The 22,638-nt window shown below is 45.6% G+C and overlaps 1 protein-coding gene and 2 pseudogenes across 3 annotated transcripts in view; 2 read left to right on the plus strand and 1 right to left on the minus strand.

Annotated features, from left to right (window-relative positions):
* The window catches only part of Tanc1 (tetratricopeptide repeat, ankyrin repeat and coiled-coil containing 1), a 222,244-nt gene that overhangs the window by 8,098 nt on the left and 191,508 nt on the right, over nt 1–22,638 (plus strand). The window contains exon 1 of one of the 3 annotated variants that reach the window (XM_026778564.1): nt 14,591–14,655. The exons of the other annotated variants lie outside the window; for them this stretch is intronic. The gene's annotated coding sequence lies outside the window, so the exon portion shown is untranslated. Of the gene's footprint in view, nt 1–14,590; nt 14,656–22,638 lie in introns of those variants that run through there. 3 annotated transcript variants of the gene reach the window in all.
* Nucleotides 721–3,448, minus strand: LOC102000482 (annotated as a pseudogene).
* On the plus strand, nt 21,771–22,002 carry LOC113455943 (annotated as a pseudogene).

Genomic DNA, 22,638 nt, shown 5'->3' on the forward strand with positions numbered 1-22,638 from the left:
TTTTCGAGACAGGGTTTCTCTGTAGCTTTTGGTTCCTGTCCTGGAACTAGCTCTTGTATACCAGGCTGGCCTCGAACTCACGGAGATCCGCCTGCCTCTGCCTCCCGAGTGCTGGGATTAAAGGCGTGCGCCACCACCGCCCGGCCTGTTTTTGTTTTTTAAGACAAGGTTTTTCTTTTTCTTTTCTTTTGGTTTTTCGAGACAGGGTTTCTCTGTGGCTTTGGAGCCTGAAGACAAGGTTTTTCTGTGTTGCCCTGGCTGTCCTGTAACTCTGCAGACCAGGCTGGCCTTGATCTCAGATCCACCTACCCCTGCCTTTAGTAAGACTCTTCCTTTCTCTTCCCCAAACTGAAAATTGCATCACCCTTAAGACACAGCTCAAAGAAAGTGATTCCTCATGAAGATCTCCCCTCTCTGTTTTCCTGGCACACACCTGTGCATTTCCTAAGATGGTTTTCTCCTTTTGGCTTTTATGATGAAGTTGTTCACCTGTTTGCCCTGCCCTGATAGGTTGTAAGCTTTTTGATGGTAGGGGTCTTGCCTTGCATTAGTCTCTTAAAAAAAAATTACTTGCTTCTGCTTTGGAATAAAGAGACAGGTAGAGAATCTATTTTTAATTTTTTTATATAAAGTGTTTGAATAGTTATCTTTAAACTATAGAGTATATATGATTTTTAAAGGAGACTGTTCCAAACAATGATCAAGGAAGAACCATCGATTCTATGCCTTTTCTTTTGTCTGGTCACTCAGGGTCATCAGCTGTGATTGCTGCTGCCCGCCGCCTCAAGGGATTTATCCATGTATTCACCACAGTCCACTTTCCCTCCCACAGATATGTGAGCCCCCTTTTCACACAGTGATAGGCCACATCTCTGGGGCCTGGTCGGAACACTGATATTCTGTGCCTTGTTGTCTGTTGACTGACGTCACCCGTTTGGAATACTTCTGTCCCCTGATCACCGCATTTCAGTTGTTGCCAGAGAAAATATCGTGACTGGGGTTTTTACTACACCTGTCTCACGACAGGGTCCTGACCTACTCGCCCATGTAGCTGAACACGAGTCAGAGATTGTTCAAGAACCAGACTGCTGGCTGCATCAGACTCGTCTTACAAACTGATGAATGACCTGTAACAAAGGTCTTCAAAACACGGCTGCGGTTTTTCTTACAATCTAATCTTTAGACTTTTTCTGACGTGCAGCATACCCTGCCCCATCTTTAAGTTAAAAAAAAGATGCATTTATTTTTTCTATTTATGGGTGTTTCACCTGCAAGTATGTATGTATGTGTATCCCTTTTATGTCTGGTGCCTGTGGAGGTCAGAAGAGGGTTTTGGATCCCCTGGAATTGGAGTTACAGATGGTTGTGAACTACCTTGTGGGGGTGCTGAGAATCGAACTTGGGTCCTCTGCAAGAATAAGAGCTCCTTACTTGTTGGGGCGTCTTCCCAGCTCCATAACCCACAGTTTTTAAATGTCACTGTGCACCAAGTGCTTTGTTCTCCCACTTCCAGAGCTTAGAAACCTCCGGAGACCAGAGAGCTGTGCAGACGCTGTGACAGAGCTGGAAAGGACCCAGGACGCAAACCGAAATCACTGATGTTTCAAAGCCCTGCATGCGTGTGTGCGTGCGTGTGTGCGTGCGTGTGTGTCTGTGTGTATCTTCTTGGAGCATGCTATTGGTTGTCATATGTATACACCATGTAATTTCCACAGTAAGATGAACACGCTCAGTGCCCATACTACCTTGCCTCTGTGAATCTGACATTCTTTGTTTTCCGTGATGCATACAACGCTAGTAAACACTTTTTTAAAAAAATAAAAATAGCCATTCTAATATATATATATGAAGTGTTTGTCCTATTGTGGTTTGATTGCTCAAAGGTCCTTAGTCTGCTCTTAAAAGTCCTTAGTTACACATTGTGCTGCTTTCCTGTGGGAATATTGACATGAGCAACAGTGAAAGGCTCCTTGGGGTGGTGGAATATAAACATCATTGGGCAATCCTAGGTAGGTACCTAGTGGATTAGAGATGAAGATCTTTTGGTAGTTTTGAAAAATTAAAAATATATTTGGGTGTGTGCGTGTGTGTGTTGCCCACGCCGCTGTACTTGTGTGGAGATCAGAGCACAGTCTATGGGAGTTCGTTCTTTCCTTCCCGTGGGGAAACCAGAATCATGCTCCAGTTGTCAGACTGTGGCAAGCCCCTTTTCACCTTTATCTGCTGAGTGGTCCCATTAGCCCGAGTTTTCTTTTTCTTAAATCAAGGTCTCATGCACCCCAAACTGGCCTCAGACTCGATAAATAGCTGCAGCTAGACTTGAACCCCTGATCTCTTCGTCTCCAACTTTTAAGTGACGGGATTATAGGCATGTGCCACCGTGTATAACTGATGCACAGGAAGACCTAACTGCCTGTGACTGGTTAGAAGTCATCTGTAATTACTACTGAGCAGAGTCCTGGGAGACTGTCCTGTGTGCTACTGTGATACTGGCCAGAGCATTCCTGTTGGGACTGACGGCCTCCACACTCCTCAGCTGACATTCCTTACATAGGAAGGCTAATTGAGGGTTGACAGGCTGTCTGCTTTCAAGCTGAGCTCTGCTCGATACTTTGTGCTGCTGTGATGAAAAACAGATTCCTCCAGAGTTTTGAGGGTCAAATGACAGAGTATATACAAAAGTGTTTGGAACATTATAAATGGCCTCCTATAGGCAGGGGAAGCATAAAATCTGATTCTTGTGGTGTTGACTTGTGTCTCATATTTCTTTGTTAGACATTTCTGTTTTTTTCTTTTGAGTGTGTTTCCGTACATTTTAAAGGATAGCATATCCTAAGTAGTACGGGGGGGGTGTAGCTTCTCTTGAAGAATTATAGATAGTAGTTGATAGTGGCTGTAAAACATTTAGCTGTGGAGTGGGTGGGGGATGATGTGTGATCAGGTGATGCTCTGGAAGTTTAGTTAAGTATTGGAAGGACCTGCTTATAAGTAGGATGCTGCAGCATAAAGGTAGGAGTCAGGGCCTTAGGTAAGTGATGGCAAACTCTAAGTGGTACCCGGGAGATGTTTGATTTTAGGGGTATCTTAATCTCCTCCCGGGAGAGGTGTTGGTATTCCTTTGAAATATCTCAACATAGATTAAAACTGAAAAGTTAAGTGCAGTTTGATGGTCTGGATGAGTTTGAAATTGTTCCTCTGTGGATTAAAAGGAAATGGATGAGAATAAGTAAAATTTAACTTCACGGAGGGCAAGCTTGCAGTGGATTGTAGTATTGTAGAGATTTACAAATCAAAACATGTCAGAGATGCAGGAGACACAGAAGCCATAAGTAGCCCTCAGATTGTCAACATGCATGTTCGATTGATTTGTGTTGCAGGGGACAGTTTTGCAGTCCAGGCTAGCCCAAGACTCACCGTCCACTTGTTTCAGGTCCCTCACTGCCCTCATTGCAGCTGGGGCTATTTCTAGCTGCTGTGTCTGATGTTCTTAACTTGAATGTGACTTGAGACAACCTTCCCACAAGGTGATTTGTCTAAACAAACAGCAGTTCCCAAAGTGGGTTCCATGAAAAATTAATTTTCAGGGAACCGCAGGGCACCGCGGAGGGAAAAGGGTTCTGTAGTTAAGTAAATGCAAAAATCTGAATTAAGCAAAGCATACTAAGGTGTGTGTGCATGTGCGTGCACACGCGCGCACATGCACATGTGGTATACACACGTGTGTGCGTGTGTTCACATGTGTATGGATGTACATGTAAATATGTATAGAGGCCTGAAGCTGATGTTGAGTGTGGAATTAGTTACGTCCTATTGCTATGATGAAACATGTCCAAGGTGACTTGAAACAGGAAGGCTTTAATTGGGCTCACAGTTCCAGAGTTAGACGCTATGGTGGTGAAGCAAAAGCGTGGTGGCAGGAACAGCAGAGCGCTCTCACATCTCAAGCAAGAGAACACGCTGGAGATCGCGGAGGCTTTTGAAGCCTTTGAGTCTGCCCTTCTGACATGTTTTTCCACCAAGACCACACCTCCCAGTTCTTCACCAACAGGTCCACCAGCTGGGTTCCAAGCTGTGAAACACAGGAACCTATGGGGGCTGTTCTCACTCCAACCACAGCTGTCTTCTTCCGTCACTCTGTTTTAGTTACTTAGGGTCTCTTGCTGAACCTAGACCTTGCCGGTTCAGAGGAGTCCAGCTAGCAAGCTTGCCCCCCAGGATCCCCTGTATCTGTCTCCCGAGTAATGGGATTGTAGGAGGCTACCATGCCTGCCAGGTTTTTCGGAACTTCAGTATTCAAGCTCGTGTGGCAAGTTTTGAGCAGTCTTCTCAGCTCCAAACCAGGTCTTTTTAAAAAATGTCACAACTTTTGAACACTCAGGTCTTATTCTCTTTCTAGATCTCTAGAGGGAAAATAGAGAATTCGTTGTTTTGTAAATGCATGGAGCAATAGACATTTTTTGCAAAGCGTATTTTATCTACAGAACACTGCTGGTTGAGTAGTTTGTTAATATTTTAAAGCAAATTCAGCACGCCTTTAATCCCAGCACTTGGGAGGGAGAGGCAGGTAGATCTCTGTGAATTCAAGGCCAGCCTGGTCTACAGAGTGAGTTCCAGGACAGCCAGAGTTGCTACACAGAGAAACCCTCTCAAAAAACAAAACCCAAAATCAGATATGTAATTTTGCTTCACAAACTTTGGTATACATTTCTAACTAAGGACTAAAAATCACTACTTCATTGTCACATAAAATTAACAATAATCTATCAATATTATCTTATTGTCCCCAGATGTCACTTATTAACATTTTTCTTTGTACCAAGAATGAATCAAGTATTTGCATTTTACACTGTGTTGATCATTTGCTCCCTCAATCTTTTTTAGTACAGGAAAATACTGTTTACTGCTCCCTTATACCTCTTGATGTGTAGCAGAGAACTTGTAGATTATCCTATATTCTGAAATCATTTTCATGTGGTGGTGTTGATGCTGTTGCTTTGTCCCTGTTTCCTGTAAACTGGAAGCTGGTTTTGAAGGTATAATCAGGGTTTGGTGAGATGGCTTACGGGTAAATATATCTGCTGTCAAGTCCAATGACCCATGCGGTGGACAGAGAACTGACTTCTGCAACTGACTGTACTCTTAAGCCACGGGAGTCGCGTGTACACATGCACACAAAATCAATACAAATCTAATAAAGCCACAGCTAAAATCAGGATAAAAGTTTTTGGGCAAAAAAGAAAAAATAGGTGATAGACTGTGTATTCTTTTCACCCCCATGATTTGGGAACATTTGGGTTTAGTAACTCATAAGCAGTAGCTTCTTAACAAAAAAATAGATGACAGCATCTGTTTGGAAGTTGATTTTACTATTATTATGTCAAGGAGGTGCAAGTTGAATTGGTCCAAGTGTGATGAAAAGGCATTCTGTAGAGTCAGCCCGGTTTCCTGGGTGTCAATAGTGTGCTGTATCTATGGCTTGTGTCTTTTGAGTAAGGTGTTTTGGGTGTTGAGCATTTTTGGTTTAATTCAAAATGACAAAGTACCTGGGTATTAATGATAAACTTCTGTTGTATGGTGGCTAATTTTCATTTGCACAGTAGTTTAGAAATAATGCATCAATATTATTATTAATTATTATTGCTTTTTGTTTAGTTTGAATTTTTTTGGAGACAGGGTTTCTCTGTGTAACAGTCCTGGCTGTCCTGGAACTCGCTTTGTAGCCCATACTGGCCTTGAACTCATGGAAATCCACCTGCCTCTGCTTTTTAAGTACTGGGATCGAAGGCATGCACCACAACTTCCCAGTTTCAATTCTGTTTTTACTACATACAGTTTTTAATAATTACACTTAAGAGCAAAAGTTTAAGGAAATCCTCATGGTAGTTAGTAAATTTATCTGCGTGTTATCTTGTAAATGCAGCTGTATAAATCAAAGTTTTCATCGTTGCTGACTTTGCTAATTTAATCTGTCATGTAAGTTTTTTCCCCCCCTCTTGTAGCCTTTTGAGTGCTTTTATGTCTGGAAAAAATTAAAGGAATGTGTGTGTTAATGAGGAATAACTTAACCACATATAAAGTAGCTCTATATGATGAATGGCAACCTTCATAAGCCTTTGCCCGCACATTCTTGTATTTAATCCCTTAGCTGGCAGGAACATTAAAATCTGCCTTTTGGGAAGGAAAGTGCCTTGGCCACAGTAGGTATTTTTTAAGTATAACACTGTACTGCAAACATACATATATACTCTCCTTTCTCTTCCTTTCTCTTTCCACTTCAAGATTAGCATCCTGAGTGCAGTGGGTGTGTGCCATTGTGCCCAGCTCCTCTTTTTTTTTTTTTTTTGCCAGTGTGGGGCATCAAACCACAGACCATACACTTACTACTACTGGGCTCTGTTTCCAACTGTAAGTTTATGACTTTGAAGTCATGTGAACCTTGATTTTGTGTGTAGCGGTAATAGGAGACTTGACCTATTTCCATATTTGTAAAATGAGGATAGTAATGCCTGTTTCTTGGAGTTTGTGCCAGGATCAAGGGTAAGACCCTATAAACTGCTTACTGCCAGACTTGGCTCATAGGTACCCAGGCATGCAGCTTCTGTCTTCTTATCATTCCGTATTTTAAATTCAACCTGATGGGTAACCTGTTGGATAAAAAAATTAAATTTTTACTTATTTTACATCTTACTTAGTGTGAGCGTGTTTGTATGTGGGGACACCTGTGTTAGGGCCAGAGTCGGGGTCAGAGGACAACTTGGTTCTCTCTCTCTACCGTGTGGGCCCCAGGGATTGAACTCGGGTCGTCAGGCTTGGCGGCACCTCTACTAACTGAGCCGTGTGTTTGGAGTGTCTAAGAACTGTTCACTTAAGGGGTTGAGGATGAAGCTCAGCAGTAGACGATTCACTATATGGGGTTCAGCCCTCAGCTCAGGGGTGGGAGAGGAAGTATTAATTTTATGTTGTGTGTGTGTGTTTGTTTTTAATAGAAGTCCACATAAGAACTTGGTTTCGTGCTCCTCTCTAAGGTGTTATCTTTACACAATTAGCTGTCCATACAGAAACTTTTGAACAGACCTGCAGGGTAGTTTTAGGTGGCGATTTATGGGAGGGAAGGGACTATTTGAAATATCTACCGCTAAGTAGCCGTCTGGTTTTTATGAAAACCCATTTACCTACTGAGGCTGTGAGAACACCAGAGGCTTCTCGGACTTTAGGTGGTGTTTTGCCCTGTGGTTCAGAACAGTAAATTGTATTTCATTTAGATGGATCATTTTTACATACCACACCCCAGTTTTGCGGATGTGTTTGTTTATGGGGCAGTTGCGAGCCAGGAGGGCAGGTTTCCCCAGAGAGCTGCCGTAGGCGGCAGTGGTGGGTGAACATGCCGCCCTGCAGACAAGATGTCCAAAAGACCATGTCTAGTGGGATTGGTTCTTCTGCAATTTGTCTCCAGATCCTTCTTTCTTTAAAAAAAAAAATTAATTTCATTTTAATGTGCACTGGTGTGAGGGTGTCGACAGGTCTGAGCCACCATGCTGGGAATTGAACTCAGGTCCTCTGGAAGAACAGCCAGTGTTGTTAACCACTGAGCCATCTCTCCAGCCCCTCCAGGTCTTTCTTATGTCACCGACACTGGATCTAGCTCATATAAGGAGAATATGCAGAAAGACAAGGGGCAGCATTGCTTTCTGCCCAGGTGCTCTCCCTTCTCTGAGAGTGAACTCAGAATGCCAGTGGCACCCAAGACCAGCTGCACTTGAGGTCTTTGCCCCTTTTTCCCATTAACAGGTTTGTTAATTTTTTCCCTTTTAAATATTTCCTTGAAGCCTGAGGGACCTCTTCACAGTCTGGAAGTCAGGCCAGGAGGAGTGAGGCAGCTGTCTCCATCACGGAAAAGAGATGCCGTTTCTATAAGGATGAAGACTGAGCTCTGAGCCAGTGGAACTTAGGAAGAGAGTTCACCTTCATAAACTTCATTTGCTTCCTTCATTTACAGCAGCTTCAGCCAGTCTCAAGTACGATGTTGATGCACTTTCAAAGGTCAGAGTCCTTATGAAGGTGTCCTCATGCCATGCCTGTCATTGGTGTGGTTTGTCCTATTTAGGGTTCCCCCTGCTATAACGGAAGATCATGACCCAAAGCAGGCTGTGTTTTGGGGGTGTTATCTGTCTTACACTTCCACATCATAGTCCATGACTGAAGGAAGTCAGGGCAGGAACCCGGAAGGCAGGAGCTAATGTAGAGGCTGTGGAGGGGTGCTGCTTACTGGCTTGCTCCTCATGGCTTACTCGGCCTATTTTCATATAGTACCCAAGACCACCAGCCCAGGAGAGGCCCTACCCACAGAGCTTACTCCCAGGGACCACTAATTAAGAAAATGCCCTGCAATCCTGTCTGCTTACAGCTAGAGGCATTTTCTCAATCCCAGTGACTATAACTTGTGTAAAGTTGACATAGCCAGTACGTGGTTCATATGTGTCATAGCTGGATAAGACTGTTGGTTGCTCCCCTCCTTTGTAAGCTTGCATGATGCCTTCTGGTACCATGAAAGCTGGTCCTCAGGGAGGGGGCATTCAGGTCAGTTCCATCTCAGGGGCCTCTGGGCGCTATGTCTGAAGTGCGTGGTATCGTCAGTGATAGGGACTTACTTTTCCACCTCCGGGGGCGGGGCAACCAATGGCAATAGCAATAAAAATAATAGCAGTAGCCTATACTATTTTGGTAGTCTCTGGGATAACCCTGACCAACAACTCAATAAAGGGCTTCTCACGCCTGATCTTGGGGTTCCCTGTTAAATGGTCGTTGGCTCTTGCAGCCCATGACTAGCTTTTGCGGGCTGTCTTGTCTTTTGAGGGCCAGACTTGTGTCTTTGTCTGAGACAGTAGCACACTCGGCCCTCGGGGAAGGTGACGAAGAGCTAGTGCAGCAGGAGAAAGGGAGGAGGTGGAAGAGGAGTGGTTGGTTCTGGACTGGCTTCGGGGAACAGAGGGAGGAGGTGAGGCCTGTGTGGGATTTTGCCAGGTGGGAGGGAGTGCTTTCTGGATGCAGGGAGCACAATGAGCAGAGGCTGGGAGGCATGAAAACAAGACATGTTCGGGGGTTTGTTCTAGAACAGACGGTGCCTGGCATTTGGATAGAGGGCCTGGGAGGAGAGAACCAGATTGCAGAGGCCTTGCATGCCAGGCCAAGAAGTGTGGACTTGCTCCCGCGTGCAAGCGATAGCTGTCAAAGGCCTTTCAGCTGGGAGGTGATGTAATCAGATATGCTTTGGAGCAAAGCCTTGGCAGCGGTGGTGTTGGAGGAAAGGAGGCTGGCGTGGAGACAGGTGGGTGGCAGGGCACTCCGTTAGGCTTTTGAAGTAGGTCAGGTGAGAGATGATATTTAAGGCTGGAGGACGAGAACGGTTGGCAGCTGAGTGCCTATCAGCTTGTGGAGTGTTCATCAAGGGGCCGGTGGTCACCTGGGCCAGTAAGGATTTAAACAGAGGTTGCTGTCCCGTGCTCCTGTCCTTTTAGAACAGGGTGTCCAAGAACACTATTCTGCAAACCGGGTTGTCAGGATGCAGCTTGTTTATTTCAGGAGCCCATGGACTGGGCAGTGTGGAGTCCGCAAACAGGAACTCAGCAGAGGAGTCAGCTGGGACATCAACAGGGAAGCAGCTCAGTGCCACAAGAGGACTGGGTAGGGCCAGGCGGAGCCTTTCTTTTGTGTGTCCATGTTTGCTCTAGATGATATGGCTGGCTTCCATTGGTTGCTGTGAGTCTGGATTTTTTTTTTGGAAAACTGTCCATTTGGGAATTTGATGAAATACCCCCTTTCTTCTGATTTCTAGGAAGGTCGGACTTGAGGGGAGCACAGTTTATGCTTCTTTCTTAGTTACTTTTCCTTACGCACCCCTACCTGGTAAGGAACCTTGAGACAGGGTCCCTCACTGAAATTGGAGCTTGTGGATTTGGCTAGTCTGTCGGCCAGTAAGCTCCCCAGAACTACCTTGGTCTCCTTATTTCCTGACTGACTGAACCATCTCCCCAACTTCTATTTCAGGAACTTTTTGTAGCCCCATATGGTGTTGGTTTTTGGTTTTAAGAAAATAATCACCTAGGAAAATGGTTTTATTTTTATGATCTTGTGTGCATTTATGTGGAATTTTGCCAAGGTTGCTCTTTCAAAAAAGTTATTTGGATTAACTAGCAAGAGATTTCTAGGAAATGAGATTCCTGTTTTTCTTGCTTACGGAAGAGAGGTTGAAGCTGAGTGTTGGTGGCACAGGCCTTGAATTCTAGAACTTGGGAGACAGAGAAGTAGGTAGATCTCTGTGAGTTGGAGGCCAGCCTGGTCTACAGAGTACGTTCCAGGCTGTCCACGGCTACATAGTGAGCCAGTATCTTAGGGGAAAAAGGAGAAAAAGCCGGAGGTTTGGAATCATGGAGAGTGAGAATGAGGAGTGTTGTATATTCCGGGTTATTCGTTTGCCCAGGAATGGCCTAGGTTGTTCCGGACTAAACAGAGGTGAGACTAAAGAATGCTTGTAGCATGACACAAGGCCCTGAGTCTGGTTCCCCCTGACAACAAAAGTCACTGATTTCAGTCTCTTCTTCCCCCAGAGTAACAAGCACTCGACTCTTTGAAATCAGAGTTTTAAAGTCAAGTCATCTCTTATTATACATCGGCTTATAACTAGGGACATCCAGTCCCTGCCCTGCTTGTCATGTGTGACTCTGCCAGACTGAGGCTTTGAAGTCAGGCGACTGTGTGCCTTGGTCCCAGTGACCTGAGCAGATTGCACAGCTTCCTGGAGCTTGCTCTCTGGGGATCTGGGGTGTGGCTGCTTCTGAAGTTTGTTTTGGGAATGGAGTGTGGTGCGGAGGCAGCGGAGGCTAGCTGGGTATCTGTCTCCCTTACTCCGAGAGCCTGCTTGTTCTGCCGGCGGTGAGTATGGGCCGACTGTGTGCTGCTATTCCTTGCTACCTTCTGTGCCTCCTCCACGGTCGGGAAGAAGTCTCTGATTTGGGTGTGGCTCTGCTTGCTTGGAGTTGATAGTAGGTCTGTATGTTTTGTTTTTGTCTTTCGTTGGAACCTGGCTGCCCACAGTGATGGTTGCTTCTTTGGTCCTCCTAGGCAGCAAGTTTTCCATTAACTCTTGCAGGTCAGACCAGTTTCTTGTACATTTTTCTCGTGCTGGGGAGGGAGATGAGCCTTCTAACTTTCTGTCTCGATGACAAGGCTTCTCAGCTCCCAGCTCCTTAGTTCCCATTCTAACTGGTAGAGGACAGGTAGAAGCTTTGTGTGGTTGCTCATTCAGTTAGAAGATACTAGTTGAAAATCTACTTGGGGCCAAGTGTTTATTCATTTTTGTTTGTTGTTGTTGTATTTCAAGACAGTTGTAGATTTTTTTTTTTAATTTTATTTTTTGGTAGCTGTGGAGCCTTGTCCTGGAGCTCACTCTATAGACCAGGCTGGCCTTGAACTCAGAGATCTGCCCATCTCTGCCTCCCAAGTGCTGGGATTAAAGACGTGCACCACCACCACTCGGCTCCAAGTGCTTATTCTTAAAACGTTTAATTTGGCCCTCCCAGGACTTTAGCATTCTCACCCACGGTGCCGGTTTTGTAGGTGACCATGAACCCTGACCTTACCCCCGCCCATTGGGGCACCGACTTTCCGTTCTTGCTCTGCCCATTTCTGCCGTGTACTCTCCAGTAGGTGTTTGCAGGGATTGCTGTGTCTGTTCCAAAGGGGTCCACATTTAAATCCTTACTGGTTCTGGTTCTGAGGTCCTTCACAGTGAGTGCTATGGGCCTACAGATGCTGTGGAGTTGGGGTGTGGGGATGTGGGGAGGAAGAGTTGGAAATGAAGGCCTTTTCACGGGGAGAACTGACTGGTGGGTTAAGCTGAGCTACTGCAGCTGCTGAAGATGGCATGCCCTTTGGGTTTTGAACTGCCCTCTCCACAGCCCTTGTCTGGATATGCTAAAAGCAGGGGTGGGGGCTGGTTACAAAATTTGTTCACAATATGCTTTCTGTTTCACTGTCTTTTCTAGATGGCTTCAGACTGACATTTGCGGGGCATATACTTAGATTTCCCATAATGTGAACTCATCCGTGTTTTCAGGACTTTACATTTCAAGCTCCCAAATACACAAGGGAACGATAAAATGTAAGGAGTGATGATTGTGGCGTTACACAGACTTGGACTCGAGTTTAGCATTGCTTAATGCCCTGGCAGACGTCTCTTAGTATTGGAGCCTCGGTCTTCATCCATAATAGGCCATCACTGTCCTGATGGGAACTATTCATCCGGGACACCTGGAATAGGTTTTGGCACATAGTAGGTACTGGGAAGTACCACAAAGCTGAAGACATGGTCTCTTGCTTGGAAGAACCTAACACCTGTGGGCGAGGCCAACACACACGCACATTGGAGGTTAAGTGCCAAGACCCAGGCCGAGTTGGGGCAGAGCACAGGGTCACTCCTCTAACCAGGGCTTGGCAGATTGTTTGAAACTTACCAAGACAAGTTTGTACTGAAGACAAGTTTGGCTGGACTAAGAGCTGAGTCTGCTTCCCCGCTGCTGTGGCACGTAGCATGACCAGAAGCAGCTTGAGGAAGGAAGGGTTTATTTCGTTTTACAGGTTACAGCCACCATGGAGGAAAGCCAGAGCAGGAGCCCAAGGCAGGAGCTTGACGCTGAAGCCCCAGAGGAAGGGTGCTTCTGGTCTATCCGCAGACCCACGTTCAGCTGCTGTTAAAAACATCTTTTAATGGTGGCGGCATCTTTTATTCATAATAGAGGACACCGTTTCACTCAGAGCCGCAGCCCCACGTTAACACACCTAGTGTGGGAGATCTCCGTGGGTGTCAGAGGACAGGGATGAGCCAAACTGGTGACGGTGCTGGCTCGAAGTGCAGGTCATAGTTGCCAGACATCACCATTTTACTTTCTTTGTCCAGGTTTATGTATACCTTTTGGTGGCCCAGGGCACTACCCCCCCCCCCCCCACCATCACAGGCTACAACTGCCCAGTTGTCTACTTCACTAATAGGCTGCCCTACTTCCAAATCAATGGCAAACTCTTATTCAGTTCTGTCTGGTGACCTATCAACTGAACTTACCTGCCTAGCAGTGGTACCCTAATGATAGCTTGACCCTTCTACGTCAATCAGCAACCAAGAAAAATACCCCGAAGACGTGCTCTCGCAGGCCAATCTGATGAAAGCAAGTCCCAAATGAAGGGTCATTCTTTCCAGGTGTGTTGAATTAAGATTAGCCCTTCCAGGTGGGTTGTCGTAAAACAGCAGCGTGAGCAATGGGCGGGACTATTCAGAGCTCTGCTCAGTTTGAGAGGGGTGGGTAGGTTGTTGGAGGAAGGCAGTCTTGAGACAGGAGCCCTGAGAGCATGGTGTGTGGTGTTAACTGGTGGGCCTCACGGACCTTGCCGAAGAACTGAAACATGGCTCTGTAGGTGATGTACTCTCTGAAGGGCTTAAGGGATGGGACTTGCTTAAATTTGTGTTCGTGTAGATTGAAGGTAGGAAGGGACAAAGATTTAGGAAGCCCAGAAGGGAAGTCTGGAAGCCAGTGAGATTCTTGATATGGTTAAGATAGTAACTTGGTCTTGGCTAGGAGTGGGGCATGGGGAGTGAAATCGGCTTGATTGATAGGTATACAGGGGGGAGGGAGCAGGAGCCGTTTAGAGTACTGTTCAAGGTTTCAGTGTAAATAATGGTGAAGGGGAGCGTGAGTTTGGGGCATTTAACACTAAGGTACCCGCGGGGGTCTAGGTGGAGTTCAGGAGACACTGGATGTTGGCCACAGGCTTTAGAAGCACAGTGGAAAAAAAGAAGACAGGACTAGCGATGAAAAACAGCTTAGGGGTTCGGATGCAGTACCACGATGAAATGTTAATAATACCTACGTGTAAACTTCTGGTTAAAACGTAAACGTAGAGTTTACTATTTAATAAGACAGCCCAAAAGTCAAGAGTCTGGGCAGGAGAAAGCCTTGCCTTTACAGGGCCCTTTGTACTATACAGCTGTATTATTTTTGTTTTTTAGACGTTTAGAGGAAATACTGTAAAAGAAATGATTAATGGTGTACATTATCAGGTGAGCCGGAAACCAAGAGCAGAACACAAAAATAACCCGCGCTGCAGTCTGTGATGCTATTATGCATAATTCTAGGTTACTTCATGCTCCGACAATAATACCATTCATGGGGGGTTTAGAGTTCCTACCTTTCACATACATTATTTCAGTCAGAACTAATCACGCCTCCATCTGTGCTCGCAGCAATTAAAATATTTTAAGAATTATAAATGTTAAATGATGCTCGGTGAAGTTTGGGAAAGGGGAGAAAAAAATACCATTATGTGTTTAAGGCAGCGGCCATGACTGCCTTCCCTTCTAGCCGCCGTGTGTCTTTAGGAACACAGTTGCGGCCAGCTTGCGTGACTTAGGGGCTTTTGTCTCACAGGGTTTCATGGATTTTTCCAGGTGTTTTCAGTGTCTGGGTTCTCACTTGCACCCCACTCCCCTCCCGCTTCTATTGTATCCCAGTTGGTTTTGGCTGTGTTGTTCTTCTCTCTCTCTAGGTGCTTGGGGCTGGCATGGCCTCTTTGCCTTCAGAATCAGGGCACAGAGAAAGATCTCAGCAGGTACTCTTGAAAGAATAGATGCTCGTTTTAGGCTTTATAGACACTGTAAGGTGGGGGTGGTGGATATTTTGGGCCGTTTCAGCCAAGAGGAGATTCGGAAAAACAGTTACCTGCAAGATGTTGGACTCAAGCATTATGCTGACCTCTAGCCCAGCAGCCTCCCATTGTCCTCGAAATCAGAGGTTTTACTGTGGTTCAGCATGATTCAGCATGGAGGATCCTTTTGAGACGCTTAAGAGCTGTCTTGTGTTCTGCTGCTGCTGAACTGGGCTCACGCTCCAGCAGCGAGGTTGACCAGCTGTGTGACCTTGAGCCTTACCATCCCAGAGTGGCATGACAGGGTGCACAGGTGTAATGTATTTGGGGCACCTGTATGCACAGGACTTTTGTAAGTTTGGATGCTAAGGACCATGGTAGTCACTTTTCTGTTGCTGTGGTCAGGTGCCACAGCTTTGACCAAAGCAACCTAAGGAAGAACTATGATATTTTTGCTTGTGATTGCAGAGAGTAAGGGTTGGTGATGGCAGAGAGGAGGCATGGTGGCAGGAGCAGGATTCTGCGAGCCTGCGTCTGTGAGCTGCTAGCTCAGAGCAGAGGGAACAACTGCAAAGGGCTTTAGACTCTCAGAGTCCCCCTCCAGTGACATACTTCCAGTAAGGCCATTCTTCCCAAGCCTCCCCAAATAGCATCTCCCAGTAGGGACCAAGTGTTCAATTACTTGAGCCTATAGCGAGTGTCCTTGTTTGAGCCAGTCCTGGAACTGGAGAGGTGGGACCTGGCATCTGAATGGTGCTCACTGAATACTAATGAAAAGAAATCGTTGATTAAAAAGAATCCCCATGTTAGTAGGGGTCCTGGGAACATGAGAGCTGTCTTCCAGTGTTGGGAGGACCAGTGGGGACAGTTCTGCAGGCAGTCTGTCAATACGTATTCATGCAAACTGTTGAAACGGAAATCCTGGTTCTGGAATGACATAATTGTACGAGTGCACACAGTTGAACCACGTAGATGGTTACCGCATGATTTAGTACCAAAAAGTCGGGGGGGAAATGTTCATTTCCAGAGCAGAGTTGGAGGAGAAACATGTCACCCATATGGTGCAATGCTCGACCGTCACGGTAACTAAAATATTTTACTAGTAGAATTCTGTATCAGATCGGTTTGTGGGACGTTTTCTTGATTGCTGGTTGATGTAGGAGCACCTAGCTCTCCCTGGGCAGAAGGGCTGAGCTCTCTAAGAAGGGTATCTGAAGATGAGCCTGAAGGCTTGTGGGTAAGCTTCGTTCCTCCACCATCCCTGCTCTAGTTCCTGCCTCGAGCTCCCTGCCCAGCTTCCATCCCTCAACAATGGACTGTGTGCTGGAAGTGGAAGTGAACCCTTTCCCCCTCAAGTTGCTTTTGGTAAGCATTTTATCACCCTGACCGAAAGCAAGCTAGAACAAGAAGGCAGCTCTGTCCAGGGGGAGAGGATGAGAACAGGGACATAACCTCACCTAGGGATGGTTGAGGGGAAGGTTTTTATTGTAGACGTGAGGGGAAGGGTCCAGACAAAACTGGGCCATGAGAGTAGGTGGAGTTTGGGACAGAACAAGAGTGGAGAAGAGAGGAAGACTTAAGACACAGGGCGAAGGGAGCAGGGAGAGGGAGGGAGGGAGGGAGGGAGGGAAGGAACCAAGAGGACAAAAAGAACCAAGAGAATGCACCACCAAAATGGCCGGTTTTTATAGGAATAAGAAGCTGGGGGAAAGGGAAGCCAAGGCCTTGGGCTGGAGAGGTGTAGGGTTGGGGCGGGAGAGAGGGCTGAGTGAGAGGAGCCCCCGCAGGTACTGTGTGAGCCTGGTGGCCAGCATGTTTGTTAAATAGGCACCACAGTTGGTCATTTGTCCTGCGTGACAGAGAGGAAGCCCAATGGCTGATAGGGCAGGTGTCTTCTGTGTACTGTTGAGGTAAAAAGCCGCAGCTCCCAGCTTGATCCATGGTGGGCGTCCCTCCCATCCGCCATTCTACTTTCTATGGTTCAGAAGTGCACCATCAACTGAAATGCCTGGTATTTACCTTGATTTGTTCAAGAGGGGCAGACAAATTTACAAACTTTTATTGTAGTGTTGTAATTGTTTTATTGTTAGTTATGGTTGTTAATCATTTACTGTGACTAATTTATAATAGGGGAGTGTGTGTGTGTGTGTGTGTGTGTGTGTGTGTGTGTGTGTGTGTGTGTTAGGGGAAACAAAATGGGTAGACTTTGGTGCTGAGGTTTTTTTGTATCTGTTGGGGCTCTTTGGAAGTATCCATTGGAGAAGGGGGGTTATTAAATGACACCATCACATTTATTTTTTTAAAAGCATGCATTACATATCTTTTTTAAATTGTATTTATTTTTTTGTGTGGGTGAGTGCATGCGTGTGAGCGCCACAGCAGGTGTGTGGAGGCCAAAGGGTGACCTGACCTGTATCAGAGCCTCTCCTTCTACCATGTGGGTCTTGGGATCAAACAGGTTGTCAGGCTGAGCAGTAGGTGACTTCACCTGTTGAGTCATCTTACTAGGTCTTGCATTGTACCAAGATATTGCCCGTTTGAGCACGCCCGCACACACACAGATGAGACAGAGAAAGAATCCGGATGACATTTGGTTGGTATGGTTGAATAGTTTTTCTTTTAAAAAAGCATTTTGTACTGTTCGTCATCATTTATAAATTCCATAATTCTATATTTTATTTTAATAAGCACAAAACATTTTTTTTCCCTCAGTCTTAAAGAAATGAACCTAGCCAGGAATAGTGGTGCACACCTTTAGTCCCAGTACCCAGGAGGCCGAGGCAGGTGGATTTCTGAATTTGAGGCTAGTCTGAGCTACAGAGTGAGACTCTGTTTCAACCAACCAACATTTTTCCTTCCCAAGTTTCACCTGAAAATTTCTTATTTAATTTTAATATTAATTTTTTTTTTCCGAGACAGGGTTTCTCTGTGGCTTTGGAGCCTGTCCTGGAACTAGCTCTGTAGCCCAGGCTGGTCTCGAACTCACAGAGATCCGCCTGCCTCTGCCTCCCGAGTGCTAGGATTAAAGGCATGCGCCACCACCGCCCGGCTTAATATTAATTTTTCAATGCCCTTTTTAGGATTGTCTTGTTGTCCTGAGTGTGGATGGGACACTCAGCTGTGACAGATGGTGTTGGGGTATCTTTGAGTGCCTCAAAGTTCAGGGAAGGGAACTTGTCATCTCTTCACCCACCTAGATTCTTGGGCTGGGCTGCACATCAAGCTAATACAGAACAAGTTAGTAGGGGACAGTCACATTATGTGCATGAGCGTAAGAGTGTCTCACAGCAAGAGAGGAGTGAGGTCATTGATGCTCATGTAGCATAGTAGGCATGGAGGCTTCTAATGGGTGGCGGGAGCTGCCTCAGGGTGGATGGAGAATACCTTCTAACACAGGTAAAGCCTCTGGTGTAAAGATAGCTGTGGGGAGCAGCTTTCTTACTAACGGACCTGTCCTGTTTTGTCCACTCCCTTTCTGAAGGACAGCTCGGGACATGTGAAGAGGTGTCTTATGGTAGTCTTCTGATGCCGTGTTTTGGGGAGGCACCTCCTGAGCCCCACAGCAGTATCCTTCTCTGTCATGTAACGAATGTGTAAAAGATGAAGTCATTTTAATGTCAGAAACCTTCCCATTGGCACAGGCAGAGCCTGTACTACACAGATCTAATTTTAGCCAGAGAGATTCTGTCTCAGAACATCAGCAATTATAAACTGGCAGAAGCTGGCCTAACCTTTTTTTTATTTTATGGTTTGTAGATCAGGAAAGTTATTTTAATTATTTCTGCAATTAGGTGAGGAGCAGAGTCTTTAGTAGGGTATGGCAGAGGTGGACGGGAAGGCAAGGGAAGGGAGTGGTGTTTGGAGTACAGACTTGGTTAACCCTCCCCGGAGAGGAAGCAAGAGCTCAGTGTCTGCTTCGAGTTGAGATTCTTTTCTTTGATTCAGAGTCTTGTATAGTTCAGTCTGGCCTGGAGCTTGCGCTCCCCCTACCCTTGTCTTTAGTGCTTTGGGAATGGAGAATATTATTTTTGGCTATTTCTTGATTTTTTTTTTTTTTGAGATAGGATACATCCATTCTTGAACTCTTCTGTGTAACTCCTGATCCTCCTGTTTCTACCTCTTGAGTGCTGGGACTACAGGTATGTACTGCCGTGCTTAGCTATGCTTCAGATTTTAACCTTGAGATCTTGGTATTGTGTATAAGTTATTTGGGGGGAAAAAGAATACTTCTGGAAGAAGGAATAGATCTGATATATTTTTTAAGCTTTATTTCTACCTGTGTATGTGCCTGCATGGTTATACATGTACTAAGAGCATTTGAGAACCTTTGGGAGTCAGAAGAGGGTGTCTTATCCCTTGGAACTAGAGTTACTGGCAGTTGTGAGCTGTCATCTGGGTGCTGGGGGGCATTGAACTCAAGGCTTTGTGCATTCTAGGTAAAGACTCTGCCATTGAGCCGTGAGTGGGTGTGTGCTGACTGGGCCTTTCCTCACTGGTTGTGGGGAGAAAGAGATGGCATGAATAACACGCACTGCCTTGTCTCACTAAGTGTAAGTGTTCGGCACATACAACTTCTTCCCAAGCCCTCACAACTCCATAGTTTCCCTGTGTTGGTAGCACAGCATGTCTGTATGAGGTCGGCCTGTATTTCTGTCCAGCCTTATGTGATCCTGGGACTAGAGGTAGCTGTCTACTGGGCTCAGTGCTGTGCACTGAAAGCGATTGAAAGTGTTAGGCTTGGCTCCCCTTAAGCCTTCAGCAGAATGGAAGGTTCCTGTGTACCGCTGCAGTTTCTGGTACAAAGCACGTTTTGTAGAAGTGGGGTGTATTTCCGGTGTAAAAATTTTAATCCCAGTATCAGCCACTTGAGCTTTATTAATTAGCTCCGCCGGAGGCAGATACCCACAGGTAATCTCTTTCCTCCCAGGGCACGGCCAGGAGGCAGGTGAAGGACCCATTGTTGATGTTCCCGCCCAGGAACCTCTTGGGTTCTCATGGAGTGGATAATGAGATGAGACATCTTCTAGGCCCAGGAGTACTTCCCTTCCCTGCCTTCATCTAAATCTTTCCTGTCCTTTAAACTTCGCGTGTCTTTGGATACTCTCCAGACAGCCCCCAGTTCTGCCCTTGCTCTCTCTAGGAAGCAATATTGGACCCCTGCCCTGTTCCTCCTGGTGACAGCGGACCTGAGGGTACGCCCCTTGGACCTTTGCTCTTTGTCCCATGCCTCTCTGTAGCTTTGCTCTGGAGACTGTTTGGAGTTCAGGGCACAGCTGCTGATTCCATTTGTCCCTCCCCCCCCTTTTTGAGGCAGGGTCTTTCTATATAGCCAGGCTAGTATGGAACTTCCTGTGTAGACCAGGCTGATCTCAAACTCACAGAGATCCACCTGCCTCTGCCTCCTGGGTGCTGGGATTAAAGGTGTGCAACACTGAGCTGGTTTTACTCTTTGTAGAGATCAATACTCCATATCTTAGAAGAATCTCCTGTATGATTTTCCACATAGCAAACAAGCTCCTTAATTTTAATTTAAAGAGAGGGAAAATAAGGAGCATAAAAATAGCTCAGTATGTGTCCTTCAATGTTTTTCTTTCCACAGACATATGCTAAGTGGTATGCCATTCTTTTTTTGTTATTTGGCTACGTATTTTTTTTTAATACACAAGTGTGGTATATTTTTATCACATACCAATATATATTCAAATGGTTCCCAACAGTTGTGTGTAATTTGCTTTTTAGTCTGTTAGGAATAGCATTTAATTTATAACTATTATTCCTGAATTTTAGGTAACATTGTGATGAAAACTGCCCTTCAAATTTTATTGGATATCTTCCAACCATTAAACTGCTTTAAATGAACCTAAAATGACTATTTCTTTATAGCTTGTTCATCTTTTTAATATCTGTGCAATCTCTGCGTTCCCGAACTGAGCTAGGTGCCGGGTGATCCGCCCAGGTCTAAGAGTCATAGCATTGAGGGTAAAGCACAACGTGTGTGCCTCCAGGAGTGTTTTGTGAGCTGTACACAAGCACTTTAGTTAGGTTAGGCACGAGAGAATGTCGGTGTGTTCAGCTCAGACCCTCGACAGTAGCTCTCTGTGAATGTGGGCTGTGTGTGTCTATGAGCAGACTATGATGGGAGAGTCTGGCTGTGACTGTGACCCTGAAGATTGGGACACCAGGCATAGGGACCTAGTTCACTTTGAAGAATGGTGTTTTGAGTATAAATCTAAAGGAAAACACATTGTACTATAGTTGGTGAAGTTACGTGGGGTATGGGTTAGCCGTTCTGGGGTTCGGTTACACATGCATGGATTATGGGATGTTTCAGTAAGCCAGGAAGCAGGCTGGGATGTTCGTTGTCTGGTGGGATGAGAGTTGGAGACCTAGGTGTGGACTTGGGTTTAGCTCAATACTGATCATTGGGCTGGTACTCACACAGGAATCATGAAGGCCTAGCAGCCATGATATATGATAGCATCAAGCACACCCTACGGGTACCGTTCTCCAGTGACCCGGACTCCTTGGATGTGTAATTATAGACCTGGAGCATGAAAATAAGGAAGTGCTCACAAAACAAAGGATGTGGGCATGTCGAAGGGAGGAAGGAGCCAACCTCAAGGAGCTCTGAGTATCCAGAGCTAACTTTAGCAACAGAATAAATAGTGTGCTTCTGCATAATAAATCCAGACCATAATATGTGTATTCACATGGCATGAAATTTATGCTAAGACAGGAAACATCTTTCTTATAGAAGAATTTTAAATAGTTTTGTAGACTTTTCTTTAGGAGCCTAAGGCTGAAGTCCGTACTCCCCGCAGCTCACTGACAGTACACTGAGGCTGAGTTGGTGACTTCTCAGGGGTAGAGTATGGGAAGGGAGAAGTGAGCTTACAGCAGCTGTCTCTTAGCCGAGCAGTCAAAGTTAACCTGGTGGTTAGCCATCCTGTGACAGTGTGGGCATACAATGGTTGTGGGACCTTAGCCTGATGTCTCCCCAAATCCACAGCCCGATATAGCCATTAAAAAAAAAAAAGTCAGACAGGCCTTGCGTCTTTGCCACCCGCTGAGGAGTTGCCATGAGCTAGGCCCACCCTCCTGAGCTGGAGAAATCATGGACAAGAAGTTAACGTTGAAATTAAGTGGTGACGACATGTACGAGGGTTGCTGCAGGCCGATGAGCCCTCTGTGCATCTCGTGATGGATGCATGTGTGGAGACGGCAGCCGGTGGGCGACAGAACAGCATTGGCGTGGTGCTCACACAAGGAAACAGCATCACGTTAGAGGCCTTGGAAAGAGTCTATAAATAGTGGCTCTTCAACAGAGGAATCCACATCCCTCCCCAAAGGGCATTGTTGACTCTGGTATAGCATTGGGTCATCTATATGATGGGCCCCAAAGCTACGCAGAGAAGCCCTGTCTTGAGAAACCAAATAAATAAATAAATAAATAAATAAATAATAAAAAGCCCCAACAACAATAACAAAACAGTTGACCAGGACTCCTCAACACCATTTAGGATGTGGAAAAAAAAAACAAAACAAAACAGGGAAATAAGGAAAACTATAAGATACCAGAGGAAGTCAGGGAGACAGAGGACAAATAGCTACAAAGTGGGACCCTGGACCAAGAACCTAGAGCAGAGGGATGTTAGTGGGATGCTGGAGTCACCCAGATGATGTTTTGTTATGAGGACATTCAAATGAGGGAAGCATGAAATGAATAGACAATGATTCCCCATTCTTTACACTCTACATCTGTGATTTTATTCTCTTGACTCGTTATATACCTGCCCATTAATCCATCTTACTTTAGAAAGTAAGGTTGCAAACATCAGTGCATATGCCTCCCCTCATACAGCCGAGCCTGTTTTTAAAGAATAAGTTCATCTTTTAAATGTTTTTATTAGCACATTAATTGTACACAGTAATGGGTTTCATTATGAC

This window comes from Microtus ochrogaster, chromosome 4 (genome assembly GCF_000317375.1).
Source record: "Microtus ochrogaster isolate Prairie Vole_2 chromosome 4, MicOch1.0, whole genome shotgun sequence".
Classification (NCBI taxonomy): Eukaryota; Metazoa; Chordata; class Mammalia; order Rodentia; family Cricetidae; genus Microtus; species Microtus ochrogaster.